The following is a 14,564-nucleotide window of genomic DNA, read 5'->3' on the forward strand; positions in this document are numbered from 1 at the left end:
TTAATGCTGCATTTTATTTATCTGATATGCTTTGTTACCCTGGTGCCTAGATATGCATTATACAAATCCCAATAATAAATAGTACTTAAATATTCAAATGTAATACTTCTGTGACTAGTCACAACAGATTTGATGCAAGCTTCTCAGAGGCTCATAGGGTGTATACTTGAATAAAGTTTAGGGTGCTGCATTTAGAAAGCCTGTGCTGAGGAATTGAAACCTGAAATTATAAACTGCACGCTTGCTGTTCTGCCTTCATCTCATCAGTGGCAGATCTATCTGACTCCCTGAATGCAGATCTCAATGGTTTCCATTACATGTCTAATGATGCTGATCTTTGCAGCCTGTTAGTGAAGCTTGGAAAAAAACTTTCATCATAAGAAAGTTTTTGAAAATGTTCCAGTTGTTGCTGCAGTTAGCGTAGCTTTATGCTTTATGACAGGCGCATACTTTTATCAACTGGTTCATAATAATTTGAATTAGTAAGATACACAGTGAGGGGTAAAAACAATCATTCATTGCTTATATGCAAAGTCCAAATATGTTTTCTTCTTTTCAGTATTCTTCAAACATTTCAGTTCTCGCTCCTGACCAAGTGCTCCATTGGTTGTCTGGATTCAACACTAATCTTTTCCTTCTCATTCATTTGATCCGTCCATAAATATGTTGCTTTATGTGTCAGGCCATCCCTTTACCAATCACTTAGCTTCCTGTCAATCATGCCATCTCTCTCTATTTTCTCCAGGCAGTGGGTCTGCATTGGCTTCACACAAAGAGAAAAAACAATACAAATACTTACGTGGTAGGCCCTGTCCTGTTGAAAAATTTTGAATAGTTGTTTCTGGAAAGATAAAGGCAATAATAAGTCAGAAAATTTGACACAGATTTAAACAAACTATCGGAATTTATTGCATTTAAATTAGTATTTTAATTTACGTTATAAACAAAACGGCTCATACAAACAATCATCATATTGGGCGGTACAAAAAGTGTGTGTGAGATCCACAGCTGAACTCCCTTCCTTGCTGTGTAAAGTTGGTGCTCCTCTTCTGGCATTAAAGGCTCCATTCCGTGAGTAGGGGGGTGGTCTGGCTGCTCACTACTGAAGCTCCTTGCCTTTGCAGCAAGTAAAATGTTATAGAGACTTTGGAATGACACCAGCTACTTTTAAATATAAACTGAGAGCCAGATTTAAAAATATAAAAAAGGCACGCAATGCAGCGCAGCATCCAAAGAGACTGAGCTGCATTGCATGACAAACATACAGCAGGAAAGCTGTGACTCTTACTTTCACAAGTATATTTGGGGATTTTTTCTATATTTGAGCTGGACCAACTGTGTTGACAACTATAAAATAATAAACTGTTTTATATCCATTGCTTTTCTGCAAGCTACCTCATGTTAGAAAGAATTCAAATCTCTCATTTCTTTCCGGGTCGAATACTATATGAGTAAATCACTGACCTGATAGAGCACGTGTCTCCTACCATAAAACCTCAATAAAAATGTCTATTAGCCACCTTTAGCCCATTTGTTTATCAAGAAAATCTCTTCACATTCAGCCCCCAAGTTCGCAAGATTACGTTTTTGATGCACTATAAAAAACTTTATAAACCTATCTTCATTTTTCGACTAACATTTATTATATTTCAACTATTCTTCCTTTAATACTTTCTCAAATATGTATGCGTATAATTTCATAGGTAAACTCTTTATATTTGATAAATGTTCCCAATCCTGCTCTATTTGTTGGCTATATTTCTATTGTTACCTCTATCTTTTATATTTTTTTTGTTCCACAGCATCTTCTTGATCATTTTTTAAACTTTTCAGGATGAAAATTTAAAATCTTTTGTTCATAAACACTTTGGGCTCAAATACTATTTCGACAGTCCTGGATCAGGCCACCACACTGCCGCCCTGCTCAAGGACTGCCAGACAGAGCCGCTGGCCGTCTGCCAGATTATGAGTATTTTTTTAGTCCGGCGGGTGGTCCTTTGGCGTTCCCACTGCAGTGCCTTATAAAAAGCACTGCAATGGGAACGGCAAAGTCTGTTCCGGCACGGCATGGAAAGTGGGTGCATGCACACAGGGTGGCAAACCTTGTGCCCCCAGCATGTATCCCATTGGCCTCACAACAGGAGGCTCTGTAGAGACCCCTTTGTTTCCTCATCACCAGCATTTTTATGGCAGGCTCATTGCCATGAAACTGCTGGCAGTGAGAAAGTGCATAATATACTTGGAGGTGCAGACTCAAGACTGTTATGCCACCTCCCTGAATCGTGTATCCCTTTGGTTCTTGTGGTCTCACTACGGTCTGACTGCCATTGTCATAATACGGTGGTCGGACCACTGGTTCAGCGATACCCGCACCTCCAACACAGGTTCAGTGGTCCAACTCATAATCAGACATTAACAAAGCAGGTCGCACACTGCTCGTCATACCCGCAAATAGCCCCATAGAACTCTGGATAATGTAGTAGCAACGGTGAGTACGCCTATGCCACGAGTATGTCACTATAATGCCATCCCTGGACACGTGTTTCAAGGTAATTGCCTCTCGTCAGCAGGGAGCAGGTAGGTATGTGGGGTGCCAAGTAGACTGCCTAAATATTAAAGGTAAAATACCTCTACCGGCGTGCAGGTGCGGAACCAAGGCTCGTCAGCCCAAATCGCTCGAGAGAGCTTAAATACATTAACAAAGTAGGCCGCACACTGCTCGTCATACCCGCAAATAGCCCCATAGAACTCTGGATAATGTAGTAGCAACGGTGAGTACGCCTATGCCACGAGTATGTCACTATAATGCATAGGCGTACTCACCGTTGCTACTACATTATCCAGAGTTCTATGGGGCTATTTGCTGGTATGACGAGCAGTGTGCGACCTACTTTGTTTATGTATTTAAGCTCCCTCGAGCGATTTGGGATGACGAGCCTTGGTACCGCACCTGCGCGCCATGAGAGGTATTTTACCTTTAATATTTTGGCAGTCTACTTGGCACCCCACATACCTACCTGCTCCCTGCTGACGAGAGGCAATTACCTCGAAACACGTGTCCAGGGATGGCATTATAGTGACATACTCGTGGCATAGGAGTACTCACCGTTGCTACTACATTATCCAGAGTTCTATGGGGCTATTTGCTGGTATGACGAGCAGTGTGCGACCTACTCTGTTTATGTATTTAAGCTCCCTCGAGCGATTTGGGCTGACGAGCCTTGGTACCGCACCTGCGCGCCATGAGAGGTATTTTACCTTTAATATTTTGGCAGTCTACTTGGCACCCCACATACCTACCTGCTCCCTGCTGACGAGAGGCAATTACCTCAAAACACGTGTCCAGGGATGGCATTATAGTGACATACTCGTGGCATAGGCGTACTCACCGTTGCTACTACATTATCCAGAGTTCTATGGGGCTATTTGCTGGTATGACGAGCAGTGTGCGACCTACTTTGTTTATGTATTTAAGCTCCCTCAAGCGTTTTGGGCTGACGAGCCTTGGTACCGCACCTGCGCGCCGTGAGAGGTATTTTACCTTTAATATTTTGGCAGTCTACTTGGCACCCCACATACCTACCTGCTCCCTGCTGATGAGAGGCAATTACCTCGAAACACGTGTCCAGGGATGGCATTATAGTGACATACTCGTGGCATAGGCGTACTCACCGTTGCTACTACATTATCCAGAGTTCTATGGGGCTATTTGCTGGTATGACGAGCAGTGTGCGACCTACTTTGTTTATCAACTCATAATCAGGCCCTTTGTGATTTATATTTTATAAACTGTTTCATTTTCACCAATAGTAAATTCCAGAAAAACGAACTTTTTTCTACACTATTGTTACTGCTTTATTAACATTATCGATGCTGTTAATTCGATTGACAACCTTAATAAATTGTTAAACAAGAAAAATAACACTAGTGATCACTGAAAAATCACTGACATTGATTTGAATCCGACTGCAAAGGCGCTTAGGCTAGATAAAGTAACAAGGCTTGACCTAGTTGTGGCTTTTTTACGTGGGATTTAGTCTTACTAGTTTCGCTACTTCTCGAGTATAAAATACTCCACTCCATTTTGTGAATCAGAACCGCAGTTATCACTGGCCAAAGAGTGAGAGATGTTAGCCATTTCCAATTTCTAGTCTATGACTTTATTTTTCAAAGTTCTGTTAGTGGCAACGGTCAAATGGAACCAGCAAGTTCCAACATTTTGTTTTGATTCTTTGTATTACTGTATAAAATGGATTCATAAGACCAAAATATCAGATCCTCTACATGTTTAATTCATGACAATTTGATGCTCTCCTCTAGTGCACTTGGTTTGGAGCATTTGCTATAAGTGACTGTGTTTTCAAAGTGAGAATTGAGCCACAAGGACATCTATCAGCTATAACTCCATGCATATTACTACATGCAACCATAGTTTGCTGCTGTATTAGACTGTGCTTTTCAACAATTAACTGCAATTTTGTTTAAACTCAAGTATGTCTGCAGGTGGTAAGAGTTTTAGGGCCAGATGCATCACACATTTTTCTCCTCGCAGAATCGGCCCGTTTGCGATTGCAAAAAATGCGTCTGCGATTCATAAAACCCACTTTTGCAATTCGGTAACCTGTTAGAGAATCGCAAAATGGGCTTATGATGCGCTATTTGGAAGGGGCGTGTTTTTTTCTTTTCAGTATTCTACAAACATTTCAGTTCTTGCTCCTGACCAAGTGCTCCATTGGTTGTCTGGATTCAACACTAATCTTTTCGTTCTCATTCATTTGATCCGTCCATACATATCTTGGTCACCCTGAAGTGACCTAGACACTGTCCCCTCTGCTTTCAGGTTCTTCTCAGCTCCGATTCAGGCTTGGATCACACCGGACACTTCTCCTCTTCCCGGCAGCAGCACTTTGCAGAATCACGCCATTGAAAATGAAGAAGATTTCCAACACCATTTGACACCTATGCACCCGGCTTCCTTGGGTTAGGTAACACGAGTACTCCGCTGCTCACATGGGTGCGGGCCTTAGAACCTTCTTTATTTGAAAGGGTTTGCTCAAAGTCCTCTCCTAAGTGTCCTTAAGCTTCAAAATTCCAACCGTGACTTTCCCATAGGATTGTACAGAGCTTGCGGCTGTGTTCTCACACTGCACGCGTCCCCCGTGGGTCCCCTGTGTCATTACCTTGGGTGGTTCCTTGGGGTCCCAGTGATTCTACGTGCTCTAGGCACTGTGTCTAGTCAATTTATGGTTGTTATACCACTATGGTTTGATCTCCCCCTGGGGCCCACTGTGTATTGTGCTATTTACTTTCTAGTGTATTAATATTGTGTGCCTTGTTCACTAATCTCATAAAGAGATTAGTAGAGAGTGTTTAGAAATAAATACATATATTTTATATATTTACCGTGTGTGGTTCTCCTTTCATTTGGTCATTCAGGAGTTTATAATCTGGTAAACCAAACTGCTTTACATTCCTCCGAGATTTAGCCTAAAGGCTGCTCTCCATAGCTATCACTAGGATAGCTTTCAATAAAGGTTGTCTTTAAACTAATCATCAATAAGGGTCGTTTGGACTGGTGCAAGGTGCCCACTATAACTAGTGGACAGCATATACCAGGCCAACGTCTCACACCAAGGTATATTGATGAATCAGTGGGTGTATGTGTGCCTGTATGGATGATTTAGTGGGTGTGTGACTGACTGCACAAGTGAGTGATTATAAATGTCTCAGTGAATGTATGAGTGAGTGACTAATGTGTGTGAATGTCTGTCAGTTGGTGTGTAGGTACATGAGTTGCTATATGGTTTATTGATTGGTTGTCTGAGTACCTGTATGGGTGAATGAGTGTCTGTGTGGGTGGGTGAGGGGATGTGTGATCCCTTCATGGTTGAGTGAGTGGGTGAATCACTGGCTGTGTAGGTTCATGAGTTCATCTGAAAGAGGCTGTATGGGTGAGTGAGTATGTGTATGGCTGTGTGGGTGAGTGAATTGTTGTGTCAGTGGTATAAGGGTGAGTAACTGCATATGTGAAAGGCAGTATAGGTAAGTGTTGGAGTACATAAGTGACTGTATGTGTGAGTGAGTGATTGCGAGAGTGGTTATGGGTGAGTGTGTGCTTGTGTCAGTGACTATATGGATGAGTAAGTATGTGTTAATATCTGTATGAATAAGTGAGTTGTTGTGTGTATAACTGTATAGGTGAGTAAGTGGCTGTGTGATGGAATTTATGGGTGAGTGATTAGCTCTATGAGTGTCTGAAAGTGTGTGAGTTGCTGTGTGGGTGTATGAGTGGATGCGTCAATGTCTGTATTAGTGAGTGAGTGGGTGGATGAATGGCTGTATGGGTGAGTGAGTGGATGTGTGTGTAGACCTATGTATCAGTGAGTGGGTATGTAAGTACTGGCATGAGTGTGTCAATGGTTTCAAGAATGGTAGTGTGAAAGTTGGAGTGGGTGTATGAAAGGTTACATGAGTGTGTGAGTGCCTGCGTCAGAGATCCTGTGGATGCTGTCATCAGTGATGTATCAGTGTTGTCATTTGAGATGTCATCAGTAATGTCAACAGTGATGCCACTGACCATGTCATGAGGGATGTTATGTGTGAGATCATAAGCAGTACATTGCAGCGGTGCGAGTTATAGTTAGCTCAGCTTATGAGTGAAACCTGAGCCTAGCAATAATGTCCCTTTAACCTTTGTTTTTTTCAGTGAATTTCTAAGGTTTTTATAAATGCTAATTCCTAACTATAACATCCATGTAACCTTTGTTTTTTCTATGAGTTTTTATGGTTTTGTAAGTAGTAATGGCGTTTGCAGAGTTGTGGAGAAAGGGGGTGGGGCCTCTGACCAGCTATCAGGAATCCCAAAGTGTAGGACCTACAGAAAGTTCCAAGAGGGCTTCTTGGCCCCAAGGTCCATCACCATCCAGGAGGACTTTATTCCCCAACCAGTAGTGAACCAGGAGACACGTTTGCAGAGTGGTGGAGATGGAGGCATGGCCTCCGATGACCCCTTAGCAATCCTGCTGTGTGGGACTTACTGGAGATAACAGGAGAGGCTGTTCGCCCACAAGGACCCTCAGCAGCCAAAGGGAACTTCATCCCCCAACTAGTAGTGTGCCAAGTGATGTGTTTTCAGAGTGGTGGAGAAAGGGGGCGTGGCCTCCAAACACCTCTAAGCAATCGTGCTGTGTGAATTTTACTGAAGGTAGCCGGAGGGGTAGTTATATATGCATATATACATGTACATATATATATATATATATGTGTGTATATATATATATATATATATATATATATATATATATATATATATATATATAATCTATCTATCTATCTATCTATCTATCTATCTATCTATCTATCTATCTACCTATCTATCTATCTATCTATCTATCTATCTATCTATCTATCTATCTATCTATCTATCTCTCTCTCTCTCTTTCTGCGTTTCTGCCGGTACAAAGGCCTTCATCACATGTGGAAATGGCTTGCGGTGAGACAATTTAAATATTTTTTCATTTGTATATCATGTGACCCCAACCAACATAAAAGAAAGACTGTTGCAAGTATTCAAATCATAGTTTCTTCACTTTAACAAGGAATGCTAATTTCTAATGTCAGCCGATATTATTTGGCCAAGATGTTCCATTTTAACAAAATATATACAATCTGAATTTGTGTATATACACCCTTATTCCGAGAATTACATCTATTTAAAGGCCAAATAACATACTTACATCAGATATTGCGTACATCTAAATTACGCGACATTCCTAAATTATTCATTAAACATATATAAATATATATAAATATATAAATAATTAAATAAATATGAATTTAAAACCACAATTTTTCTAGGCTCCATTCTAATATCATTGATTCACAATCATATGATTAATATATCAGCGTAAATGCCCCTAGAATGGTCCTATATAGAGTCACATTATTTAACCTTAGTCACAGTAAATAAATGCAAACATGTATGACATATATTGAGTCCCATATGAGACGGTAACATCCTAAGCTGGTTTTGATTTAGCAACAGTTTCCTCATAATTTACCTCCTTAAGGTGCCTGTGTGTCTATGTGCAAAATTACGCAATAATGTGCAAAGTGCTGAAAAGTGCTAAGTGTACATAGGCGCAAATATACAAATATTTAAAAACAGACTATTCTAAGATATATCCTTTTATGGGGTTTTTTGTGAGGTTTTTCCAAGTAAATATATGTACAAGATGCGTACATTTGCATGTAATTTGGTACTTCCAATATACCTCAAATTGCATGTGCATGTTAGCACATAAATTGCATATTCTGTGCGACAAGTAAAATGGCCCCTTATTGGTATGCTTTTGTTGCCAAAAGGTGTCTCATAATAGGTTTTATTCTCATCAAAGCACATTTATAGAAACCATGTTTTGGTTGCAGCCAAGTTGTTTTGGATATTATTTCAGGGCTGCTCTTGACCAACTGGTCCCTCATAGATACTGCTCTCCTGAAAGTAAGTGTTAGTTTAGGGTAGATTGCGTGCCAACACTGCATCAGTTAGTATTATGGGCCAATTCTTATTGAGGATTGCTTTTAGTTGTCTTTGTTGTTTATTGTAAGTTGTGATGAGACGAGGTGTATCAACCGTGTTATATTTCACATTTTTTCCTGACGCTAGATCATTTTCTCTGACAGTGCCTGGTTGTAATAAGGATTCCCTAGTTTTCAACTCTGTTCTTTCTTTGGATACTCTCACTATAACCTCTTGCTTTGAATCTTAGTGTGGATTCTTGTGTACATTTGAGCAGTTCTTCCTTAGTGCTGCATATCCATTTTAATCTGATTAATTCCCCGTAAGGAATACTCCTTATCATGTGTTTAGGATGTGAGCTTCTAGCGTGCCAAGTGGCATTCCCAGCTGTGGGTTTTCTATGCAGGGTAGTTTCTAGTCTGTTGCCAGCTACGTACAGTAGTATCTAAAAAATCTACTTCTTGTTGGCTAATCTGTCACATGAATCTTAAATTCATATTGTTAGTATTGATTTCTTAATGAAGGTCTCTGCACTTAAGTGATCCCCATTCCATAATATAAAAACATTGTCAATAAAACGTAACCAATACTGTACATGGGTGGTAAACATTCTGGCAAAGTTCCCCCTTTACAACCTGCTCCTCCCACTAACCTACATGCAGACACGCGTAGCTGAGGGAGAAGCAGGCTCCCCCTGCTGCACCATGTTTTCGTCTAAACATTTCCTTTCCAAACATAAAAAAGTTGTTAAAAAGGCACCATTTTACAAGTCTCGGGGTGATTCGTCAAGCGGGGGCTGAGAAAAAAGGGGGGTCCCAAAATGCGTTTTCCCCATGCATTTTCCCATAGGACATTTAGTTGAAGGTACAGCCCGAACGGCTGAACAGAATTACTTGAAATTTGGCAAAGAGGTGGTCCTCAGGTCAGGCATGTGCCTTTTGCATATATGGTGTCAATCTGTTCAGTAGTTCCTGAGAAAATTGCATTTAAAAGCACATAAATATCTATAAGCGCGCACCGTGCGGGCACGGTGCGCGCACGGTGCGCGCACCATAACATTTTGTGTGTTTTGTGTGTGACAGTGAAAAAGAAAGGTGGAGAATGTGAAAAGGGGGCAGGGTAGAGAGTTCCTGACCCCCTATCCTTGTCAGGGGGTCCCTGAAGGACCCCGAAGGGTGAAAAAAACATTTAATTTTTTTTCCAAAAAATCGAGGGGTGCGCGCACGGTGAAAAACCTTTAAAAAAAAAACATTTTAAACGAGCCATTCCATATTACAGGATACAGTCAATCTATAACTATATACATAGGTAGCTTATTGTAAAATAAATATATAAAAAATATAACAAAACATACATAACTTAGCATTTAAAAAAACTTACAAATTCACTTAAAAAACCATCGGTTTCACACACGTTATAGTTAGGAATTAGCATTTAAAAAACCTTGCAAATTCACTTAAAAAACTATAGGTTTCACACATGTTATAGTTAGCTGGACATTTCACTCGTAAAAAACCATTGAAATTCCCCGTTATAGTTAGTTCAGATAACTATAACTCGCGCGACCGCCACTCTATCACAAGGATGATGTCATCAGTGATGTCATGAGTGATGCCACTGACCATGTCATGAGTGATGTAATATTTGACGTCATCAGCAGTGGATTGCGGACGCGCGAGTTATAGTTATCTGAACTATGGTTTTTTAAGTAAATATATATATATATATATATATATATATATATATATATATATATATATATATATATATATATATATATATATATATATATATATATATATTTGATTGTGAAACCAGTGCTGCTGTGCCTGTTGATGGGGGGGGTGAAATTTTGTCTACCATCAATACTGCCATGGTTGTCCACTTGAAACAGGTGACCTATACTGCCAGCATGGTGGTTAGTGGATCTGCCAATATTTGAGAGAATTATCTTTATTGCCCGTCTCTAAATGACCTTCAAGGTCTTGGCTTTAGCAGGCAGGAATTTTTGATCTTTAAAATCGATTTTGAATAAAAATCCCATGGAAATATTCCTCATATTCACAGCTGAAAAACTTTACGGAATCACACATAAGCTGGAAGGACTGGCTATGCTTGACAGATAGAGCCATTAAAAACTCATAAGAGAACACCACATTTTGTCAAATGTAACATTAAAGGACAGGTAATATAAAAATATCAAACTAATGACAAGCTTCAATCACCTGAACGTTTTTTTGTTGTTGCTGAAGTGGTTCCTGTTGTTGCTCCTGCTGTTGGTAAAGATGTATTTTCTAAGACAGAAGCATAGCACTATGTTATATTTACTCATAGATGGAAGTATCACTATGTTCAGTAAGAGGTACAATTAAACAGTAAGTTCATCTGTGTTACATCCAACTATCCCATTTGTGTTCTAATATTCACAAGTCACTACAATTCTCTCAGAATATTGCCACTACATTCATTCATCATTTCCATCTCATCATTTGCTCTTTGTTCTTCTCATCAAGTGTTGCTTCACTTGAGGAGGAATTTGGTCTGTTTCTCTATCTATCAGTGGCTGCCATTCCTCATAGCGTATATTTGATATCTTCTATAGAGTGTCAAACAATTCTTTAAAACTCCCAAAGGGCATCCAGTCCTGTTGGTACATTGTAACTGGTTGATGATGGAGACATGCTAGTCGATTCCGAAAACATGCAGTCAGTGAAACGTTATGGAAATTGACATAGATGTTAAGTTATCATCCCTGTTCTATGATGCTATAAATAAAGTTAATATTTTTGTTTATTCTATAATTTTATTTATGTAGCACAACTAAGCACTAAAAATAAAGTAGTGTTTCAAATAGTCAACAGATGAACAAAAAACAAATATGGTGACGTTGCATAAAAAGGATAATTCAACTTCAAAGAGAGGGAAAAAACTGCTTTTATAGTACCTTCTACAAGCACACACACACACATACCGGCAGACCCCAATGTATCTAAATATATATATTTCTACACAAGCAGTGCTAAACATTGGAAAAGAATAAGGCTCAACTCTGACCTTCAGTAATCTCAGTTCAATGTAAATGTGTTTCTTTAAAATGTTTCCCAAATCCTAACCATTCTGAAATTGCTCCTCTTTGCTGCCTCCATCAGTGTTAGGTCCTCTGTATTACTCAATTTTACAAATGTTTCACCCAGAATGTCCAACGATCTATTGTGCTAATTTTAATAACCCTGATTTTTTGCATCTCACTTAATGCTGCATTTTATTTATCTGATATGCTTTGTTACCCTGGTGCCTAGATATGAATTATACAAATCCCAATAATAAATAGTACTTAAATATTCAAATGTAATACTTCTGTGACTAGTCACAACAGATTTGATGCAAGCTTCTCAGAGGCTCATGGGGTGTATACTTGAATAAAGTTCAGGGTGCTGCATTTAGAAAGCCTGTGCTGAGGAATTGAATCCTGAAATTATAAACTGCACGCTTGCTGTTCTGCCTTTATCTAATCAGTGGCAGATCTATCTGACTCCCTGAATGCAGATCTCAATGGTTTCCATTACATGTCTAATGATGCTGATCTTTGCAGCCTGTTAGTGAAGCTTGGAAAAAAACTTTCATCATAAGAAAAATTTTGAAAATGTTCCAGTTGTTGCTGCAGTTAGCGTAGCTTTATGCTTTATGACAGGCGCATACTTTTATCAACTGGTTCATAAAAATTTGAATTAATAAGATACACAGTGAGGGGTAAAAACAATCATTCATTGCTTATATGTAAAGTCCAAATATGTTTTCTTCTTTTCATTTTTTTCAAACATTTCAGTTCTCGCTCCTGACCCAGTGCTCCATTGGTTGTCTGGATTCAACACTAATCTTTTCCTTCTTATTCATTTGACCCGTCCATAAATATCTTGCTTTATGTGTCAGGCCATCCCTTTACCAATCACATAGCTTCCTGTCAATCATGCCATCTCTCTCTATTTCTTCCAGGCAGTGGGTCTGCATTGGCTTCACACAAAGAGCAAAAACAATACAAATACTTACGTGGTAGGCCCTGTCCTGTTGAAAAATGTTGAATAGTTGTTTCTGAAAAGATAAAGGCAATAATAAGTCAGAAAATTTGACACAGATTTAAACAAACAATCGGAATTTATTGCATTTAAATTAGTATTTATATTTACGTTATAAACAAAACGGCTCATACAAACAATCATCATATTGGGCGGTACAAAAAGTCTGTGTGAGATCCACAGCTGAACTCCCTTCCTTGCTGTGTAAAGTTGGTGCTCCTCTTCGGGCATTAAAGGCTCCATTCCGTGAGTAGGGGGGTGGTCTAGCTGCTCACTACTGTAGCTCCTTGCCTTTGCAGCAAGTAAAATGTTATAGAGACTTTGGAATGACACCAGCTACTTTTACATATAAACTGAGAGCCAGATTTAAAAAAATAAAAAAGGCACGCAATGCAGCGCAGCATCCAAAGAGACTGCGCTGCATTGCATGACAAGTACACAGCAGGAAAGCTGTGACTCTTACTTTCACAAGTATATTTGGGGATTTTTTCCATATTTGAGCTGGACCAACTGTGTTGACAACTATAAAATATTAAATTGTTTTATATCCATTGCTTTTTTGCAAGCTACCTCATGTTAGAAAGAATTCAAATCTCTCATTTCTTTCCTGGTCGAATACTATATGAGCAAATCACTGACCTGATAGAGCACGTGTCTCCTACCATAAAACCTCAATAAAAATGTCTTTTAGCCACCTTTAGCCCATTTGTTTATCAAGAAAATCTCTTCACATTCAACCCCCAAGTTCGCAAGATTACGTTTTTGATGCACTCTAAAAAACTTTATAATACTATCTTCATTTTTCTACTAACATTTATTATATTTCAACCATTCTTCCTTCAATACTTTCTCAAATATGTATGCGTATAATTTCATAGGTAAACTCTTTATATTTGATAAATGTTCCCAATACTGCTATATTTGTTGGCTATATTTCTATATTTCCCTCTTATCTTTTATATTTTTTTTGTTCCACAACATCTTCTTGATCATTTTTAAAAATTTTCAGGATACAAATTTAAAATCTTTTGTTCATAAACACTTTGGGCTCAAATACTAGTTCGACAGTCCTGGATCAGGACACCACACTGCCGCCCTGCTCAAGGACTTCCAGACAGAGCTGCTGGCCGCCTGCCAGATTATGAGTATTTTTGTAGTCCGGCGGGTGGTCCTTTGGCATTCCCTCTGCAGTGCCCTATAAAAAGCACTGCAATGGGAACGGCAAAGTCTGTTCCGGTATGGCATGGAAAGTGGGTGCATGCACACAGGGTGGTATTCCTTGTGCCCCCTGCATGTATCCCATGGGCCTGACACAACAGGAGGCTCTGTAGAGACCCCTTTGTTTCCTCATCAACAGCATTTTTATGGCAGGCTCATTGCCATGAAACTGCTGGCAGTGAGAAAGCGCATAATATACTTGTAGGTGCAGACTCAAGACTGTTATGCCACCTCCCTGAATGGTGGATCCCTCTGGTTCTTGTGGTCTCACTAAGGTCCCTACTGTCATTGTCATAATACGGTGGTCGGACCACTGGTTCAGCGATACCCGCACCTCCAACACAGGTTCAGTGGTCCAACTCATAATCAGGCCCTTTGTGATTTATATTTTATAAACTGTTTCATTTTCACTAATAGTAAATTCCAGAAAAACTAACTTTTTTCCACACTATTGTTATTGCTTTATTAACATTATCGATGCTGTCAATTCGATTGACAACCTTAATAAATTGTTAAACAAGAAAAAGAACACTAGTGATCACTGAAAAATCACTGACATTGATTTGAATCCGACAGCAAGGGCGCTTAGGCTAGATACAGTAACAAGGCTTGACCTAGTTGTGGCTTTTATTCGTGGGATTTAGTCTTACTAGTGTCGCTACTTCTCGAGTATAAAATACTCCACTCCATTTTGTGAATCAGAACCGCAGTTATCACTGGCCGAAGAGTGAGAGACTTTAGCCATTTCCAATTTC

General features: G+C 39.4%; 1 protein-coding gene across 1 annotated transcript in view; it reads right to left on the reverse strand.

Moving 5' to 3' along the window:
- Window positions 1-14,564, reverse strand: part of LOC146866841 (scavenger receptor cysteine-rich domain-containing protein DMBT1-like) — a 279,548-nt gene that overhangs the window by 264,167 nt on the left and 817 nt on the right. The window contains exons 2-4 of the mRNA XM_085602366.1: window positions 12,566-12,607; window positions 10,744-10,812; window positions 800-841 (exon numbers count right to left, since the gene is read on the reverse strand). The gene's annotated coding sequence lies outside the window, so the exon portion shown is untranslated. The remainder of the gene's footprint in view (window positions 1-799; window positions 842-10,743; window positions 10,813-12,565; window positions 12,608-14,564) is intronic.

Source organism: Triturus cristatus, chromosome 1_2 (assembly GCF_964204655.1).
Source record: "Triturus cristatus chromosome 1_2, aTriCri1.1, whole genome shotgun sequence".
Classification (NCBI taxonomy): domain Eukaryota; kingdom Metazoa; phylum Chordata; class Amphibia; order Caudata; family Salamandridae; genus Triturus; species Triturus cristatus.